The 22,229-nt window shown below is 26.0% G+C and overlaps 1 protein-coding gene across 1 annotated transcript in view; it reads right to left on the reverse strand.

The window, feature by feature from the left end:
• The window catches only part of slc36a1 (solute carrier family 36 member 1), a 532,187-nt gene that overhangs the window by 412,438 nt on the left and 97,520 nt on the right, over positions 1-22,229 (reverse strand). The gene's annotated exons all lie outside the window — the stretch shown is intronic.

The raw sequence follows: 22,229 nt of genomic DNA on the forward strand, positions 1-22,229 counted from the left end.
TTTAAATAATTGGAGCCTTAAATAAGTCAATAATTCCTAACATTGATTTTGATCGACTTTTTTTTTACGCCCTTTTTGTTAAAACCCTGTTTTTTGTGTTAAAGAAAACACAAAATATGCAATATCATCCCCTTCAAAAAGTCATTGGAGCCTTAAATAGGTCAATAATTCATAACATTGACAGTTTAAATAGAAACTGTAAATTAATACAAAATTATGAATTAGTAAAATTCATGGGGATCCAAAAGAGTCCCACTCATAAAAGTGTTAAAACTAAGTTTTTTTTTAATAATACTTTTATTGCTGAAATCTCTAGATCAACTTCAGATCTATCAATTGATTATACGTCTGCATTTATTTATTTATTTCATGATTTTTGCCCTGTTTGTCAAAGAAAATGTGTTTTTTTTAAATATGGAAAACACAAAATATGCAATATTTTCCCGCAAAGTGATTAAAAAAATGTTTTTTTAAATAATTGGAGCCTTAAATAAGTCAATAATTCATAACATTGATTTTGATCCACTTTTTTTTTTACGCCCTTTTTGTCAAAACCCTGTTTTTTGTCTTAAAGAAAACACAAAATATGCAATATTATCCCCTTCAAAAAGTCATTGGAGCCTTAAATAGGTCAATAATTCATAACATTGACAGTTTAAATAAAAACTGTAAATTAATACAAAATTATGAATTAATAAAATTCATGGGGATCCAAAAGAGTCCCACTCATAAAAGTGTTAAAACTAATTTTGTTTTTAATAATACTTTTATTGCTGAAATCTCTAGATCAACTTCAGATCTATCAATTGATTATACGTCTGCATTTATTTATTTATTTCATCATTTTTGCACTTTTTGTCAAAGAAAATGTGTTTTTTTTTATATGGAAAACACACAAAATATGCAACATTTTCTCGCAAAGTGATTAAAAAATGTTTTTTTAATAATTGGAGCCTTAAATAAGTCAATAATTCCTAACATTGATTTTGATCCACTTTTTTGTAAGCCCTTTTTGTCAAAACCCTGTTTTTTGTGGTAAAGAAAACACAAAATATGCAATATTATCCCCTTCAAAAAGTCATTGGAGCCTTAAATAGGTCAATAATTCATAACATTGACAGTTTAAATAAAAACTGTAAATTAATACAAAATTATGAATTAGTAAAATTCATGGGGATCCAAAAGAGTCCCACTCATAAAAGTGTTAAAACTAAGTTTTTTTTTATAATACTTTTATTGCTGAAATCTCTAGATCAACTTCAGATCTGTCAATTGATTATATGCTTGCATTTATTTATTTATTTCATGATTTTTACCCTTTTTGTCAAAGAAAATGTGTTTTTTTTAATATGAAAAACACACAAAATATGCAATATTTTCCTGCAAAGTGATTAAAAAAATGTTTTTTTTAAATAATTGGATCCTTAAATAAGTCAATAATTCCTAACATTGATTTTGATTCACTTTTTTTTTTTTTACGCCCTTTTTGTCAAAACCCTGTTTTTTGTGGTAAATAAAACACAAAATATGCAATATTATACCCTTCAAAAAGTCATTGGAGCCTTAAATAGGTCAATAATTCATAACATTGACAGTTTAAATAAACTGTAAATTAATACAAAATTATGAATTAATAAAATTCATGGGGATCCAAAAGAGTCCCACTCATAAAAGTGTTAAAATAAGTTTTTTTTTACAATACTTTTATTGCTGAAATCTCGAGATCAACTTCAGATCTATCAATTGATTATACGTCTGCATTTATTTATTTATTTCATCATTTTTGCCCTTTTTGTCAAAGAAAATGTGTTTTTTTTTATATGGAAAACACACAAAATATGCAATATTTTCCCGCAAAGTGATTAAAAAAATGTTTTTTTAAATAATTGGAGCCTTAAATAAGTCAATAATTCCTAACATTGATTTTGATCGACTTTTTTTTTACGCCCTTTTTGTTAAAACCCTGTTTTTTGTGTTAAAGAAAACACAAAATATGCAATATTATCCCCTTCAAAAAGTCATTGGAGCCTTAAATAGGTCAATAATTCATAACATTGACAGTTTAAATGAAAACTATAAAATAATACAAAATTATGAATTAGTAAAATTCATGGGGATCCAAAAGAGTCCCACTCATAAAAGTGTTAAAACTAAGTTTTTTTTAATAATACTTTTATTGCTGAAATCTCTAGATCAACTTCAGATCTATCAATTGATTATACGTCTGCATTTATTTATTTATTTCATGATTTTTACCCTTTTTGTCAAAGAAAATGTGTTTTTTTTAATATGGAAAACACACAAAATATGCAATATTTTCCCGCAAAGTGATTAAAAAAATGTTTTTTAAATAATTGGAGCCTTAAATAAGTCAATAATTCCTAACATTGATTTTGATCCACTTTTTTTTTTACGCCCTTTTTGTCAAAACCCTGTTTTTTGTGGTAAAGAAAACACAAAATATGCAATATTATCCCCTTCAAAAAGTCATTGGAGCCTTAAATAGGTCAATAATTCAAAACATTGACAGTTTAGATAAAAACTGTAAATTAATAAAAAATTATGAATTAGTAAAATTCATGGGGATCCAAAAGAGTCCCACTCATAAAAGTGTTAAAACTACATTTTTTACAATACTTTTATTGCTGAAATCTCTAGATCAACTTCAGATCTATCAATTGATTATACGTCTGCATTTATTTATTTATTTCATGATTTTTGCCCTTTTTGTCAAAGAAAATGTGTTTTTTTTATATGGAAAACACACAAAATATGCAATATTTTCCCGCAAAGTGATTAAAAAAATGTTTTTTAAAATAATTGGAGCCTTAAATAAGTCAATAATTCCTAACATTGATTTTGATCCACTTTTTTTTTTTACGCCCTTTTTGTCAAAACCCTGTTTTTTGTGGTAAAGAAAACACAAAATATGCAATATTATCCCCTTCAAAAAGACATTGGAGCCTTAAATAGGTCAATAATTCATAACATTGACAGTTTAAATAAAAACTGTAAATTAATACAAAATTATGAATGAGTAAAATTCATGGGGATCCAAAAGAGTCCCACTCATAAAAGTGTTAAAACTAAGTTTTTTTTTAATAATACTATTATTGCTGAAATCTCTAGATCAACTTCAGATCTATCAATTGATTATACGTCTGCATTTATTTATTTATTTCATGATTTTTGCCCTTTTTGTCAAAGAAAATGTGTTTTTTTTATATGGAAAACACACAAAATATGCAATATTTTCACGCAAAGTGATTAAAAAAATGTTTTTTTAATAATTGGAGCCTTAAATAAGTCAATAATTCCTAACATTGATTTTGATCCACTTTTTTTTTACGCCCTTTTTGTCAAAACCCTGTTTTTTGTGGTAAAGAAAACACAAAATATGCAATATTATCCCCTTCAAAAAGTCATTGGAGCCTTAAATAGGTCAATAATTCAAAACATTGACAGTTTAGATAAAAACTGTAAATTAATAAAAAATTATGAATTAGTAAAATTCATGGGGATCCAAAAGAGTCCCACTCATAAAAGTGTTAAAACTAAGTTTTTTTTAATAATACTTTTATTGCTGAAATCTCTAGATCAACTTCAGATCTATCAATTGATTATACGTCTGCATTTATTTATTTATTTCATGATTTTTGCCCTTTTTGTCAAAGAAAATGTGTTTTTTTTAAATATGGAAAACACACAAAATATGCAATATTTTCCCGCAAAGTGATTAAAAAAATGTTTTTTAAATAATTGGAGCCTTAAATAAGTCAATAATTCCTAACATTGATTTTGATCCACTTTTTTTTTTTTTACGCCTTTTTTGTCAAAACCTTGTTTTTTGTGGTAAAGAAAACACAAAATATGCAATATTATCCCCTTCAAAAAGTCATTGGAGCCTTAAATAGGTCAATAATTCATAACATTGACAGTTTAAATAAAAACTGTAAATTAATACAAAATTATGAATTAGTAAAATTCATGGGGATCCAAAAGAGTCCCACTCATAAAAGTGTTAAAACTAAGTTTTTTTTAATAATACTATTATTGCTGAAATCTCTAGATCAACTTCAGATCTATCAATTGATTATACGTCTGCATTTATTTATTTATTTCATCATTTTTGCCCTTTTTGTCAAAGAAAATGTGTTTTTTTTAAATATGGAAAACACACAAAATATGCAATATTTTCCCGCAAAGTGATTAAAAAAATGTTTTTTTAATAATTGGAGCCTTAAATAAGTCAATAATTCCTAACATTGATTTTGATCCACTTTTTTTTTTTTTACGCCTTTTTTGTCAAAACCTTGTTTTTTGTGGTAAAGAAAACACAAAATATGCAATATTATCCCCTTCAAAAAGTCATTGGAGCCTTAAATAGGTCAATAATTCATAACATTGACAGTTTAAATAAAAACTGTAAATTAATACAAAATTATGAATAAAATTCATGGGGATCCAAAAGAGTCCCACTCATAAAAGTGTTAAAACTAAGTTTTTTTAAATAATACTTTTATTGCTGAAATCTCTAGATAAACTTCAGATCTATCAATTGATTATATGCTTGCATTTATTTATTTATTTCATGATTTTTACCCTTTTTGTCAAAGAAAATGTGTTTTTTTTAATATGGAAAACACACAAAATATGCAATATTTTCCCGCAAAGTGATTAAAAAAATGTTTTTTAAATAATTGGAGCCTTAAATAAGTCAATAATTCCTAACATTGATTTTGATCCACTTTTTTTTTTACGCCCTTTTTGTCAAAACCCTGTTTTTTGTGGTAAAGAAAACACAAAATATGCAATATTATCCCCTTCAAAAAGTCATTGGAGCCTTAAATAGGTCAATAATTCATAACATTGACAGTTTAAATGAAAACTGTAAATTAATACAAAATTATGAATTAGTAAAATTCATGGGGATTCAAAAGAGTCCCACTCATAAAAGTGTTAAAACTAAGTTTTTTTTAATAATACTTTTATTGCTGAAATCTCTAGATCAACTTCAGATCTATCAATTGATTATACGTCTGCATTTATTTATTTATTTCATGATTTTTGCCCTTTTTGTCAAAGAAAATGTGTTTTTTTTATATGGAAAACACACAAAATATGCAATATTTTCACGCAAAGTGATTAAAAAAATGTTTTTTTAATAATTGGAGCCTTAAATAAGTCAATAATTCATAACATTGATTTTGATCCACTTTTTTTTTTACGCCCTTTTTGTCAAAACCCTGTTTTTTGTGGTAAAGAAAACACAAAATATGCAATATTATCCCCTTCAAAAAGACATTGGAGCCTTAAATAGGTCAATAATTCATAACATTGACAGTTTAAATAAAAACTGTAAATTAATACAAAATTATGAATGAGTAAAATTCATGGGGATCCAAAAGAGTCCCACTCATAAAAGTGTTAAAACTAAGTTTTTTTTTAATAATACTTTTATTGCTGAAATCTCTAGATCAACTTCAGATCTATCAATTGATTATACGTCTGCATTTATTTATTTATTTCATCATTTTTGCCCTTTTTGTCAAAGAAAATGTGTTTTTTTTAAATATGGAAAACACACAAAATATGCAATATTTTCCCGCAAAGTGATTAAAAAAATGTTTTTTTAATAATTGGAGCCTTAAATAAGTCAATAATTCCTAACATTGATTTTGATCCACTTTTTTTTTTTTTACGCCTTTTTTGTCAAAACCTTGTTTTTTGTGGTAAAGAAAACACAAAATATGCAATATTATCCCCTTCAAAAAGTCATTGGAGCCTTAAATAGGTCAATAATTCATAACATTGACAGTTTAAATAAAAACTGTAAATTAATACAAAATTATGAATGAGTAAAATTCATGGGGATCCAAAAGAGTCCCACTCATAAAAGTGTTAAAACTAAGTTTTTTACAATACTTTTATTGCTGAAATCTCTAGATCAACTTCAGATCTATCAATTGATTATACGTCTGCATTTATTTATTTATTTCATGATTTTTGCCCTTTTTGTCAAAGAAAATGTGTTTTTTTTAAATATGGAAAACACAAAAAATATGCAATATTTTCCCGCAAAGTGATTAAAAAAATGTTTTTTAAATAATTGGAGCCTTAAATAAGTCAATAATTCCTAACATTGATTTTGATCCACTGAGGGGTTTTTTTTACGCCCTTTTCGTCAAAACCCTGTTTTTTGTGGTAAAGAAAACACAAAATATGCAATATTATCCCCTTCAAAAAGTCATTGGAGCCTTAAATAGGTCAATAATTCATAACATTGACAGTTTAAATAAAAACTGTAAATTAATACAAAATTATGAATAAAATTCATGGGGATCCAAAAGAGTCCCACTCATAAAAGTGTTAAAACTAAGTTTTTTTAAATAATACTTTTATTGCTGAAATCTCTAGATAAACTTCAGATCTATCAATTGATTATATGCTTGCATTTATTTATTTATTTCATGATTTTTACCCTTTTTGTCAAAGAAAATGTGTTTTTTTTAATATGGAAAACACACAAAATATGCAATATTTTCCCGCAAAGTGATTAAAAAAATGTTTTTTAAATAATTGGAGCCTTAAATAAGTCAATAATTCCTAACATTGATTTTGATCCACTTTTTTTTTTACGCCCTTTTTGTCAAAACCCTGTTTTTTGTGGTAAAGAAAACACAAAATATGCAATATTATCCCCTTCAAAAAGTCATTGGAGCCTTAAATAGGTCAATAATTCAAAACATTGACAGTTTAGATAAAAACTGTAAATTAATAAAAAATTATGAATTAGTAAAATTCATGGGGATCCAAAAGAGTCCCACTCATAAAAGTGTTAAAACTAAGTTTTTTTTAATAATACTTTTATTGCTGAAATCTCTAGATCAACTTCAGATCTATCAATTGATTATACGTCTGCATTTATTTATTTATTTCATGATTTTTGCCCTTTTTGTCAAAGAAAATGTGTTTTTTTTATATGGAAAACACACAAAATATGCAATATTTTCACGCAAAGTGATTAAAAAAATGTTTTTTTAATAATTGGAGCCTTAAATAAGTCAATAATTCCTAACATTGATTTTGATCCACTTTTTTTTTACGCCCTTTTTGTCAAAACCCTGTTTTTTGTGGTAAAGAAAACACAAAATATGCAATATTATCCCCTTCAAAAAGTCATTGGAGCCTTAAATAGGTCAATAATTCAAAACATTGACAGTTTAGATAAAAACTGTAAATTAATAAAAAATTATGAATGAGTAAAATTCATGGGGATCCAAAAGAGTCCCACTCATAAAAGTGTTAAAACTAAGTTTTTTTTAATAATACTTTTATTGCTGAAATCTCTAGATCAACTTCAGATCTATCAATTGATTATACGTCTGCATTTATTTATTTATTTCATGATTTTTGCCCTTTTTGTCAAAGAAAATGTGTTTTTTTTAAATATGGAAAACACACAAAATATGCAATATTTTCCCGCAAAGTGATTAAAAAAATGTTTTTTAAATAATTGGAGCCTTAAATAAGTCAATAATTCCTAACATTGATTTTGATCCACTTTTTTTTTTTTTACGCCTTTTTTGTCAAAACCTTGTTTTTTGTGGTAAAGAAAACACAAAATATGCAATATTATCCCCTTCAAAAAGTCATTGGAGCCTTAAATAGGTCAATAATTCATAACATTGACAGTTTAAATAAAAACTGTAAATTAATACAAAATTATGAATTAGTAAAATTCATGGGGATCCAAAAGAGTCCCACTCATAAAAGTGTTAAAACTAAGTTTTTTTTAATAATACTATTATTGCTGAAATCTCTAGATCAACTTCAGATCTATCAATTGATTATACGTCTGCATTTATTTATTTATTTCATCATTTTTGCCCTTTTTGTCAAAGAAAATGTGTTTTTTTTAAATATGGAAAACACACAAAATATGCAATATTTTCCCGCAAAGTGATTAAAAAAATGTTTTTTTAATAATTGGAGCCTTAAATAAGTCAATAATTCCTAACATTGATTTTGATCCACTTTTTTTTTTTTTACGCCTTTTTTGTCAAAACCCTGTTTTTTGTGGTAAAGAAAACACAAAATATGCAATATTATCCCCTTCAAAAAGTCATTGGAGCCTTAAATAGGTCAATAATTCATAACATTGACAGTTTAAATGAAAACTGTAAATTAATACAAAATTATGAATTAGTAAAATTCATGGGGATTCAAAAGAGTCCCACTCATAAAAGTGTTAAAACTAAGTTTTTTTTAATAATACTTTTATTGCTGAAATCTCTAGATCAACTTCAGATCTATCAATTGATTATACGTCTGCATTTATTTATTTATTTCATCATTTTTGCCCTTTTTGTCAAAGAAAATGTGTTTTTTTTATATGGAAAACACACAAAATATGCAATATTTTCACGCAAAGTGATTAAAAAAATGTTTTTTTAATAATTGGAGCCTTAAATAAGTCAATAATTCATAACATTGATTTTGATCCACTTTTTTTTTTACGCCCTTTTTGTCAAAACCCTGTTTTTTGTGGTAAAGAAAACACAAAATATGCAATATTATCCCCTTCAAAAAGACATTGGAGCCTTAAATAGGTCAATAATTCATAACATTGACAGTTTAAATAAAAACTGTAAATTAATACAAAATTATGAATGAGTAAAATTCATGGGGATCCAAAAGAGTCCCACTCATAAAAGTGTTAAAACTAAGTTTTTTTTTAATAATACTTTTATTGCTGAAATCTCTAGATCAACTTCAGATCTATCAATTGATTATACGTCTGCATTTATTTATTTATTTCATCATTTTTGCCCTTTTTGTCAAAGAAAATGTGTTTTTTTTAAATATGGAAAACACACAAAATATGCAATATTTTCCCGCAAAGTGATTAAAAAAATGTTTTTTTTAAATAATTGGAGCCTTAAATAAGTCAATAATTCCTAACATTGATTTTGATCCACTTTTTTTTTTTACGCCCTTTTTGTCAAAACCCTGTTTTTTGTGGTAAAGAAAACACAAAATATGCAATATTATCCCCTTCAAAAAGTCATTGGAGCCTTAAATAGGTCAATAATTCATAACATTGACAAATTAAATAAAAACTGTAAATTAATAAAAAAATTATGAATTAGTAAAATTCATGGGGATCCAAAAGAGTCCCACTCATAAAAGTGTTAAAACTAAGTTTTTTTTTTATAATACTTTTATTGCTGAAATGTCTAGATCAACTTCAGATCTATCAATTGATTATATGTCTGCATTTATTTATTTATTTCATGATTTTTGCCCTTTTTGTCAAAGAAAATGTGTTTTTTTTAAATATGGAAAACACACAAAATATGCAATATTTTCCCGCAAAGTGATTAAAAAAATGTTTTTTAAATAATTGGAGCCTTAAATAAGTCAATAATTCCTAACATTGATTTTGATCCACTGAGGGTTTTTTTTTACGCCCTTTTTGTCAAAACCCAGTTTTTTTGGGTAAAGAAAACACAAAATATGCAATATTATCCCCTTCGAAAAGTCATTGGAGCCTTAAATAGGTCAATAATTCATAACATTGACAGTTTAAATAGAAACTGTAAAATAATACAAAATTATGAATTAGTAAAATTCATGGGGATCCAAAAGAGTCCCACTCATAAAAGTGTTAAAACTACATTTTTTTTTACAATACTTTTATTGCTGAAATCTCTAGATCAACTTCAGATCTATCAATTGATTATATGCTTGCATTTATTTATTTATTTCATGATTTTTACCCTTTTTGTCAAAGAAAATGTGTTTTTTTTAATATGGAAAACACACAAAATATGCAACATTTTCCCGCAAAGTGATTAAAAAAATGTTTAAAAAAATAATTGGAGCCTTAAATAAGTCAATAATTCCTAACATTGATTTTGATCCACTTTTTTTTTTTACGCCCTTTTTGTCAAAACCCTGTTTTTTGTGGTAAAGAAAACACAAAATATGCAATATTATCCCCTTCAAAAATAGGTCAATAATTCATAACATTGAAGAAAATGTGCTTTTTATATGGAAAACACACAAAATATGCAACATTTTCCCGCAAAGTGAGTAAAAAAATGTTTTTTAAATAATTGGAGCCTTAAATAAGTCAATAATTCCTAACATTGATTTTGATCCACTTTTTTTTTTTACGCCCTTTTTGTCAAAACCTTGTTTTTTGTGGTAAAGAAAACACAAAATATGCAATATTATCCCCTTCAAAAAGTCATTGGAGCCTTAAATAGGTCAATAATTCATAACATTGACAGTTTAAATGAAAACTGTAAATTAATACAAAATTATGAATTAGTAAAATTCATGGGGATTCAAAAGAGTCCCACTCATAAAAGTGTTAAAACTAAGTTTTTTTTAATAATACTTTTATTGCTGAAATCTCTAGATCAACTTCAGATCTATCAATTGATTATACGTCTGCATTTATTTATTTATTTCATCATTTTTGCCCTTTTTGTCAAAGAAAATGTGTTTTTTTTATATGGAAAACACACAAAATATGCAATATTTTCACGCAAAGTGATTAAAAAAATGTTTTTTTAATAATTGGAGCCTTAAATAAGTCAATAATTCATAACATTGATTTTGATCCACTTTTTTTTTTACGCCCTTTTTGTCAAAACCCTGTTTTTTGTGGTAAAGAAAACACAAAATATGCAATATTATCCCCTTCAAAAAGACATTGGAGCCTTAAATAGGTCAATAATTCATAACATTGACAGTTTAAATAAAAACTGTAAATTAATACAAAATTATGAATGAGTAAAATTCATGGGGATCCAAAAGAGTCCCACTCATAAAAGTGTTAAAACTAAGTTTTTTTTTTATAATACTTTTATTGCTGAAATGTCTAGATCAACTTCAGATCTATCAATTGATTATACGTCTGCATTTATTTATTTATTTCATGATTTTTGCCCTTTTTGTCAAAGAAAATGTGTTTTTTTTAAATATGGAAAACACACAAAATATGCAATATTTTCCCGCAAAGTGATTAAAAAAATGTTTTTTAAATAATTGGAGCCTTAAATAAGTCAATAATTCCTAACATTGATTTTGATCCACTGAGGGTTTTTTTTTACGCCCTTTTTGTCAAAACCCAGTTTTTTTGGGTAAAGAAAACACAAAATATGCAATATTATCCCCTTCAAAAAGTCATTGGAGCCTTAAATAGGTCAATAATTCATAACATTGACAGTTTAAATAAAAACTGTAAAATAATACAAAATTATGAATTAGTAAAATTCATGGGGATCCAAAAGAGTCCCACTCATAAAAGTGTTAAAACTACATTTTTTTTTACAATACTTTTATTGCTGAAATCTCTAGATCAACTTCAGATCTATCAATTGATTATATGCTTGCATTTATTTATTTATTTCATGATTTTTACCCTTTTTGTCAAAGAAAATGTGTTTTTTTTAATATGGAAAACACACAAAATATGCAACATTTTCCCGCAAAGTGATTAAAAAAATGTTTAAAAAAATAATTGGAGCCTTAAATAAGTCAATAATTCCTAACATTGATTTTGATCCACTTTTTTTTTTTACGCCCTTTTTGTCAAAACCCTGTTTTTTGTGGTAAAGAAAACACAAAATATGCAATATTATCCCCTTCAAAAAGTCATTGGAGCCTTAAATAGGTCAATAATTCATAACATTGACAGTTTAAATGAAAACTATAAAATAATACGAAATTATGAATGAGTAAAATTCATGGGGATCCAAAAGAGTCCGACTCATAAAAGTGTTAAAACTAAGTTTTTTTTAATAATACTTTTATTGCTGAAATCTCTAGATCAACTTCAGATCTATCAATTGATTATACGTCTGCATTTATTTATTTATTTCATGATTTTTGCCCTTTTTGTCAAAGAAAATGTGTTTTTTTTAATATGGAAAACACACAAAATATGCAACATTTTCCCGCAAAGTGATTAAAAAAATGTTTTTTAAAATAATTGGCGCCTTAAATAAGTCAATAATTCCTAACATTGATTTTGATCCACTTTTTTTTTTTTACGCCCTTTTTGTCAAAACCTTGTTTTTTGTGGTAAAGAAAACACAAAATATGCAATATTATCCCCTTCAAAAAGTCATTGGAGCCTTAAATAGGTCAATAATTCATAACATTGACAGTTTAAATGAAAACTGTAAATTAATACAAAATTATGAATTAATAAAATTCATGGGAATCCAAAAGAGTCCCACTCATAAAAGTGTTAAAACTAAGTTTTTTACAATACTTTTATTGCTGAAATCTCTAGATCAACTTCAGATCTATCAATTGATTATACGTCTGCATTTATTTATTTATTTCATCATTTTTGCCCTTTTTGTCAAAGAAAATGTGTTTTTTTTTAATATGAAAAACACACAAAATATGCAATATTTTCCCGAAAAGTGAATTAATTATTTTTTAAATAATTGGAGCCTTAAAAAAAGTAAATAATTCCTAACATTGATTTTGATCCACTTTTTTTTTACACCCTTTTTGTTAAAACCCTGTTTTTTGTGGTAAAGAAAACAAAATATGCAATATTATCCCCTTCAAAAAGTCATTGGAGCCTTAAATAGGTCAATAATTCATAACATTCACAGTTTAAATAAAAACTGTAAATTAATACAAAATTATGAATTAATAAAATTCATGGGGATCCAAAAGAGTCCCACTCATAAAAGTGTTAAAACTACATTTTTTACAATACTTTTATTGCTGAAATCTCTAGATCAACTTCAGATCTATCAATTGATTATATGCTTGCATTTATTTATTTATTTCATGATTTTTACCCTTTTTGTCAAAGAAAATGTGTTTTTTTTAATATGGAAAACACACAAAATATGCAATATTTTCCCGCAAAGTGAGTAAAAAAATGTTTTTTAAATAATTGGAGCCTTAAATAAGTCAATAATTCATAACATTGATTTTGAGCCACTTTTTTTTTACGCCCTTTTTGTCAAAACCCTGTTTTTTGTGTTAAAGAAAACACAAAATATGCAATATTATCCCCTTCAAAAAGTCATTGGAGCCTTAAATAGGTCAATAATTCATAACATTGACAGTTTAAATGAAAACTGTAAATTAATACAAAATTATGAATTAGTAAAATTCATGGGGATCCAAAAGAGTCCCACTCATAAAAGTGTTAAAACTAAGTTTTTTTATATAATACTTTTATTGCTGAAATCTCTAGATCAACTTCAGATCTATCAATTGATTATACGTCTGCATTTATTTATTTATTTCATCATTTTTGCACTTTTTGTCAAAGAAAATGTGTTTTTTTTTAATATGGAAAACACACAAAATATGCAATATTTTCCCGCAAAGTGATTAAAAAAATGTTTTTTAAATAATTGGAGCCTTAAATAAGTCAATAATTCATAACATTGATTTTGATCCACTGAGGGGGTTTTTTTTTACGCCCTTTTTGTCAAAACCCTGTTTTTTGTGGTAAAGAAAACACAAAATATGCAATATTATCCCCTTCAAAAAGTCATTGGAGCCTTAAATAGGTCAATAATTCATAACATTGACAGTTTAAATAAAAACTGTAAATTAATACAAAATTATGAATTAGTAAAATTCATGGGGATCCAAAAGAGTCCCACTCATAAAAGTGTTAAAACTAAGTTTTTTTTAATAATACTATTATTGCTGAAATCTCTAGATCAACTTCAGATCTATCAATTGATTATACGTCTGCATTTATTTATTTATTTCATCATTTTTGCCCTTTTTGTCAAAGAAAATGTGTTTTTTTTAAATATGGAAAACACACAAAATATGCAATATTTTCCCGCAAAGTGATTAAAAAAATGTTTTTTTAATAATTGGAGCCTTAAATAAGTCAATAATTCCTAACATTGATTTTGATCCACTTTTTTTTTTTTTACGCCTTTTTTGTCAAAACCTTGTTTTTTGTGGTAAAGAAAACACAAAATATGCAATATTATCCCCTTCAAAAAGTCATTGGAGCCTTAAATAGGTCAATAATTCATAACATTGACAGTTTAAATAAAAACTGTAAATTAATACAAAATTATGAATAAAATTCATGGGGATCCAAAAGAGTCCCACTCATAAAAGTGTTAAAACTAAGTTTTTTTAAATAATACTTTTATTGCTGAAATCTCTAGATAAACTTCAGATCTATCAATTGATTATATGCTTGCATTTATTTATTTATTTCATGATTTTTACCCTTTTTGTCAAAGAAAATGTGTTTTTTTTAATATGGAAAACACACAAAATATGCAATATTTTCCCGCAAAGTGATTAAAAAAATGTTTTTTAAATAATTGGAGCCTTAAATAAGTCAATAATTCCTAACATTGATTTTGATCCACTTTTTTTTTTACGCCCTTTTTGTCAAAACCCTGTTTTTTGTGGTAAAGAAAACACAAAATATGCAATATTATCCCCTTCAAAAAGTCATTGGAGCCTTAAATAGGTCAATAATTCATAACATTGACAGTTTAAATGAAAACTGTAAATTAATACAAAATTATGAATTAGTAAAATTCATGGGGATTCAAAAGAGTCCCACTCATAAAAGTGTTAAAACTAAGTTTTTTTTAATAATACTTTTATTGCTGAAATCTCTAGATCAACTTCAGATCTATCAATTGATTATACGTCTGCATTTATTTATTTATTTCATGATTTTTGCCCTTTTTGTCAAAGAAAATGTGTTTTTTTTATATGGAAAACACACAAAATATGCAATATTTTCACGCAAAGTGATTAAAAAAATGTTTTTTTAATAATTGGAGCCTTAAATAAGTCAATAATTCATAACATTGATTTTGATCCACTTTTTTTTTTACGCCCTTTTTGTCAAAACCCTGTTTTTTGTGGTAAAGAAAACACAAAATATGCAATATTATCCCCTTCAAAAAGACATTGGAGCCTTAAATAGGTCAATAATTCATAACATTGACAGTTTAAATAAAAACTGTAAATTAATACAAAATTATGAATGAGTAAAATTCATGGGGATCCAAAAGAGTCCCACTCATAAAAGTGTTAAAACTAAGTTTTTTTTTAATAATACTTTTATTGCTGAAATCTCTAGATCAACTTCAGATCTATCAATTGATTATACGTCTGCATTTATTTATTTATTTCATCATTTTTGCCCTTTTTGTCAAAGAAAATGTGTTTTTTTTAAATATGGAAAACACACAAAATATGCAATATTTTCCCGCAAAGTGATTAAAAAAATGTTTTTTTAATAATTGGAGCCTTAAATAAGTCAATAATTCCTAACATTGATTTTGATCCACTTTTTTTTTTTTTACGCCTTTTTTGTCAAAACCTTGTTTTTTGTGGTAAAGAAAACACAAAATATGCAATATTATCCCCTTCAAAAAGTCATTGGAGCCTTAAATAGGTCAATAATTCATAACATTGACAGTTTAAATAAAAACTGTAAATTAATACAAAATTATGAATGAGTAAAATTCATGGGGATCCAAAAGAGTCCCACTCATAAAAGTGTTAAAACTAAGTTTTTTACAATACTTTTATTGCTGAAATCTCTAGATCAACTTCAGATCTATCAATTGATTATACGTCTGCATTTATTTATTTATTTCATGATTTTTGCCCTTTTTGTCAAAGAAAATGTGTTTTTTTTAAATATGGAAAACACAAAAAATATGCAATATTTTCCCGCAAAGTGATTAAAAAAATGTTTTTTAAATAATTGGAGCCTTAAATAAGTCAATAATTCCTAACATTGATTTTGATCCACTGAGGGGTTTTTTTTACGCCCTTTTCGTCAAAACCCTGTTTTTTGTGGTAAAGAAAACACAAAATATGCAATATTATCCCCTTCAAAAAGTCATTGGAGCCTTAAATAGGTCAATAATTCATAACATTGACAGTTTAAATAAAAACTGTAAATTAATACAAAATTATGAATAAAATTCATGGGGATCCAAAAGAGTCCCACTCATAAAAGTGTTAAAACTAAGTTTTTTTAAATAATACTTTTATTGCTGAAATCTCTAGATCAACTTCAGATCTATCAATTGATTATATGCTTGCATTTATTTATTTATTTCATGATTTTTACCCTTTTTGTCAAAGAAAATGTGTTTTTTTTAATATGGAAAACACACAAAATATGCAATATTTTCCCGCAAAGTGATTAAAAAAATGTTTTTTAAATAATTGGAGCCTTAAATAAGTCAATAATTCCTAACATTGATTTTGATCCACTTTTTTTTTTACGCCCTTTTTGTCAAAACCCTGTTTTTTGTGGTAAAGAAAACACAAAATATGCAATATTATCCCCTTCAAAAAGTCATTGGAGCCTTAAATAGGTCAATAATTCAAAACATTGACAGTTTAGATAAAAACTGTAAATTAATAAAAAATTATGAATTAGTAAAATTCATGGGGATCCAAAAGAGTCCCACTCATAAAAGTGTTAAAACTAAGTTTTTTTTAATAATACTTTTATTGCTGAAATCTCTAGATCAACTTCAGATCTATCAATTGATTATACGTCTGCATTTATTTATTTATTTCATGATTTTTGACCTTTTTGTCAAAGAAAATGTGTTTTTTTTAAATATGGAAAACACACAAAATATGCAATATTTTCCCGCAAAGTGATTAAAAAAATGTTTTTTTAATAATTGGAGCCTTAAATAAGTCAATAATTCCTAACATTGATTTTGATCCACTTTTTTTTTTTTTACGCCCTTTTTGTCAAAACCCTGTTTTTTGTGGTAAAGAAAACACAAAATATGCAATATTATCCACTTCAAAAAGTCATTGGAGCCTTAAATAGGTCAATAATTCATAACATTGACAGTTTAAATAAAAACTGTAAATTAATACAAAAAATTATGAATTAATAAAATTCATGGGGATCCAAAGGAGTCCCACTCATAAAAGTGTTAAAACTACATTTTTTACAATACTTTTATTGCTGAAATCTCTAGATCAACTTCAGATCTATCAATTGATTATACGTCTGCATTTATTTATTTATTTCATGATTTTTGCCCTTTTTGTCAAAGAAAATGTGTTTTTTATATGGAAAACACACAAAATATGTAACATTTTCCTGCAAAGTGATTAAAAAAATGTTTTTTAAAATAATTGGAGCCTTAAATAAGTCAATAATTCCTAACATTGATTTTGATCCACTTTTTTTTTTTACGCCCTTTTTGTCAAAACCTTGTTTTTTGTGGTAAAGAAAACACAAAATATGCAATATTATCCCCTTCAAAAAGTCATTGGAGCCTTAAATAGGTCAATAATTCATAACATTGACAGTTTAAATAGAAACTGTAAAATAATACAAAATTATGAATTAGTAAAATTCATGGGGATCCAAAAGAGTCCCACTCATAAAAGTGTTAAAACTAAGTTTTTTTTACAATACTTTTATTGCTGAAATCTCTAGATCAACTTCAGATCTATCAATTGATTATACGTCTGCATTTATTTATTTATTTCATCATTTTTGCCCTTTTTTGTCAAAGAAAATGTGTTTTTTTTAATATGGAAAACACACAAAATAAGCAATATTTTCCCGCAAAGTGATTAAAAAAATGTTTTTTAAATAATTGGAGCCTTAAATAAGTCAATAATTCCTAACATTGATTTTGATCCACTTTTTTTTTAAGCCCTTTTTGTCAAAACCCTGTTTTTTGTGGTAAAGAAAACACAAAATATGCAATATTATCCCCTTCAAAAATTCATTGGAGCCTTAAATAGGTCAATAATTCATAACATTGACAGTTTAAATAAAAACTGTAAATTAATACAAAATTATGAATTAGTAAAATTCATGGGGATCCAAAAGAGTCCCACTCATAAAAGTGTTAAAACTAAGTTTAAAAAAAATAATACTATTATTGCTGAAATCTCTAGATCAACTTCAGATCTATCAATTGATTATACGTCTGCATTTATTTATTTATTTCATGATTTTTGCCCTTTTTGTCAAAGAAAATGTGTTTTTTTTAAATATGGAAAACACACAAAATATGCAATATTTTCCCGCAAAGTGATTAAAAAAATGTTTTTTAAATAATTGGAGCCTTAAATAAGTCAATAATTCCTAACATTGATTTTGATCCACTTTTTTTTTACGCCTTTTTTGTCAAAACCTTGTTTTTTGTGGTAAAGAAAACACAAAATATGCAATATTATCCCCTTCAAAAAGTCATTGGAGCCTTAAATAGGTCAATAATTCATAACATTGACAGTTTAAATGAAAACTATAAAATAATACAAAATTATGAATTAGTAAAATTCATGGGGATCCAAAAGAGTCCCAGTCATAAAAGTGTTAAAACTAAGTTTTTTTTAATAATACTTTTATTGCTGAAATCTCTAGATCAACTTCAGATCTATCAATTGATTATATGCTTGCATTTATTTATTTATTTCATGATTTTTACCCTTTTTGTCAAAGAAAATGTGTTTTTTTTAATATGGAAAACACACAAAATATGCAATATTTTCCCGCAAAGTGATTAAAAAAATGTTTTTTAAATAATTGGAACCTTAAATAAGTCAATAATTCCTAACATTGATTTTGATCCACTTTTTTCTTTACGTCTTTTGTCAAAACCCTGTTTTTTGTGGTAAAGAAAACACAAAATATGCAATATTATCCCCCCAAAAAGTAATTGGAGCCTTAAATAGGTCAATAATTCATAACATTGACGGTTTAAATAAAAACTGTAAATTAATAAAAAATTATGAATTAATAAAATTCATGGGGATCCAAAATAAAAAAAATATGCTTGCATTTATTTATTTATTTCATGATTTTTGCCCTTTTTGTCAAAGAAAATGTGTTTTTTTTAATATGGAAAACACACAAAATATGCAATATTTTCCCGCAAAGTTAATTAATTTTTTTTTTAAATAATTGGAGCCTTAAAAAAGTCAATAATTCATAACAACATTCATTTTGATTCTTTATTATTTTTTGAGCAATGACAGCGTTCAAGAAACAAACATGGCAGCTTTGTTTTTTCAGAGTCAACATTACAACTTTTTATTCATATATTATCAATATGGTTATTATTTTTCACCTCTTTTATTACACTTTTTATTTTATTTTTTTAAAGTATTTTTGGTCAGTGATGTTGGATTTGCTCAAGTCCAGACTATGGATGTGCAACAAAAGTTTGTCCCTACAGAAAAGCTTCCAAAAAAGACTTGTAAAGTAGTTTTTGTCTTCATGTTTTTATTCTTAGCAGAGGATGGATGAGAGATGTTTGTACTTCAGACTTAATTTTGCACAGGTGACGTACGATGTGGACATTTATCTTCCACGGGCGGTCCTAGCAGGCCGAGGACGACATGATTGTAGCTTAAATAAATGCTTCGGAAGATTCACGGAGGAGCGACGACACGTTCGTATTTCTTCTTCCGCAGGACGACTTAAGTCCTTCTAGAATTGCTAGATGACATATATTACACCACGTGAATGCTAAAAGATGCCGTTTGAACATCTGTGCTGCTCGAATAATCTTTAAAGAGCGTTTCACACCGTTTCAGTCATAAAAATGCCCCTGAAAAAAAAAAAAAAAAAAAAAAAAAAAATTGGCGGGTGTTGTTGACTTAATTTTGTGCAACCATCTGGAAGACGTGACTAAAGTGCTTTTTAGGCCTTTTCAAATTGCAGTTTTAATGTGAACTCTTCCCACTGGCGTTTCAACGTGTCAAACATGGATCATGGGTCAGCAAAACGTGATTGACAGCTTCCTACAAGATGCTCACTTCACCTTGTAATAAAAACCCACCCCAAAAAATATATTTAGCCTTTTTTTTTTTGTAATGGGAATTGCACTTTTTATTTTGTCAATCATTCACAATCAATATGTTTTTCTTTTTTTTTTGATGCATTCTAAGTCGTAAAATACAGCAAGCAGGAGGTGGCATTTTAATTTTTTAATTTTTTTTTAACTGTGTAAGGATTATGGCTACTTCATCATGTAAACATCCCAGTGAGAGCAGACATTGTACAGTAAGATATTGTTTTATTACGTTTGTATACCTTGTATAGCACTTAGCAATACTGCTACATGATGGTTAAGTGTTTCACGTCCTCCTTATATTCGGGTTCAAAAATAAAAGATCCTGGATCATCGTTTGTCCCAAACTAGTCTTGGTTGTCTCTCGTCAAGTCTGCCATGATTAGTAGTAGTCTTGTTGTTGTTGTTGTTGAAGGGAAAGTGAAGGATGTGATGGGTTTGTGAAAATAATACGCCGCCGTATTCTTAAAATGATCAAAATAAGTAAATATGACATGTTATTATGAATGTTACTAGATACTACATATATACTTACGTCATGTATATATTACATGTTATTATGAATGTTACTAGATACTACATATATACTTACATCATGTATATATTACATGTTATTATGAATGTTACTAGATACTACATATATACTTACATCATGTATATATTACATGTTATTATGAATGTTACTACATGACATATATACTTACATTATGTATATATTACATATTATGAATGTTACTACATGACATATATACTTACATCATGTATATATTACATGTTATTATGAATGTTACTAGATACTACATGTATACTTACATCGTGTATATATTACATGTTATTATGAATGTTACTACATGACATATATACTTACATCATGTATATATTACATGTTATTATGAATGTTACTAGATACTACATATATACTTACATCATGTATATATTACATGTTATTATGAATGTTACTACATGACATATATACTTACATCATGTATATATTACATGTTATTATGAATGTTACTACATGACATATATACTTACATCATGTATATATTACATGTTATTATGAATGTTACTACATGACATATACACTTACATCATGTATATATTACTTGTTATTATGAATGTTACTAGATACTACATATATACTTACATCATGTATATATTACATATTATTATGAATGTTACTACATGACATATATACTTACATCATGTATATATTACATGTTATTATGAATGTTACTAGATACTACATATATACTTACATCATGTATATATTACATGTTATTATGAATGTTACTACATGACATATATACTTACATCATGTATATATTACATGTTATTATGAATTTTACTACATGACATATACACTTACATCATGTATATATTACTTGTTATTATGAATGTTACTAGATACTACATATATACTTACATCATGTATATATTACATATTATTATGAATGTTACTACATGACATATATACTTACATCATGTATATATTACATGTTATTATGAATGTTACTAGATACTACATATATACTTACATCATGTATATATTACATGTTATTATGAATGTTACTAGATACTACATATATACTTACATCTTGTATATATTACATGTTGTTATGAATGTTACTACATGACATATATACTTACATCATGTACTAATTACATGTTATTATGAATGTTACTACATGACATATATACTTACATCATGTATATATTACATGTTATTATGAATGTTACTACATGACATATATACTTACATCATGTATATATTACATGTTATTATGAATGTTACTAGATACTACATATATACTTACATCTTGTATATATTACTTATTATGAATGTTACTACATGACATATATACTTACATCATGTATATATTACATGTTATTATAAATGTTACTAGATACTACATATATACTTACATCATGTATATATTACATGTTATTATGAATGTTACTAGATACTACATATATACTTACATCTTGTATATATTACTTATTATGAATGTTACTACATGACATATATACTTACATCATGTATATATTACATGTTATTATGAATGTTACCAGATACTACATATATACTTACATCATGTATATATTACATGTTATTATGAATGTTACTAGATACTACATATATACTTACATCATGTATATATTACATGTTATTATGAATGTTACTACATGACATATAAACTTACATCATGTATATATTACATGTTATTATGAATGTTACTACATGACATATATACTTACATCATGTATATATTACATGTTATTATGAATGTTACTAGATACTACATATATACTTACATCATGTATATATTACATGTTATTAAGAATGTTACTAGATACTACATATATACTTACATCATGTAT

This window comes from Nerophis lumbriciformis, linkage group LG16 (assembly GCF_033978685.3).
Source record: "Nerophis lumbriciformis linkage group LG16, RoL_Nlum_v2.1, whole genome shotgun sequence".
Classification (NCBI taxonomy): Eukaryota; Metazoa; Chordata; class Actinopteri; order Syngnathiformes; family Syngnathidae; genus Nerophis; species Nerophis lumbriciformis.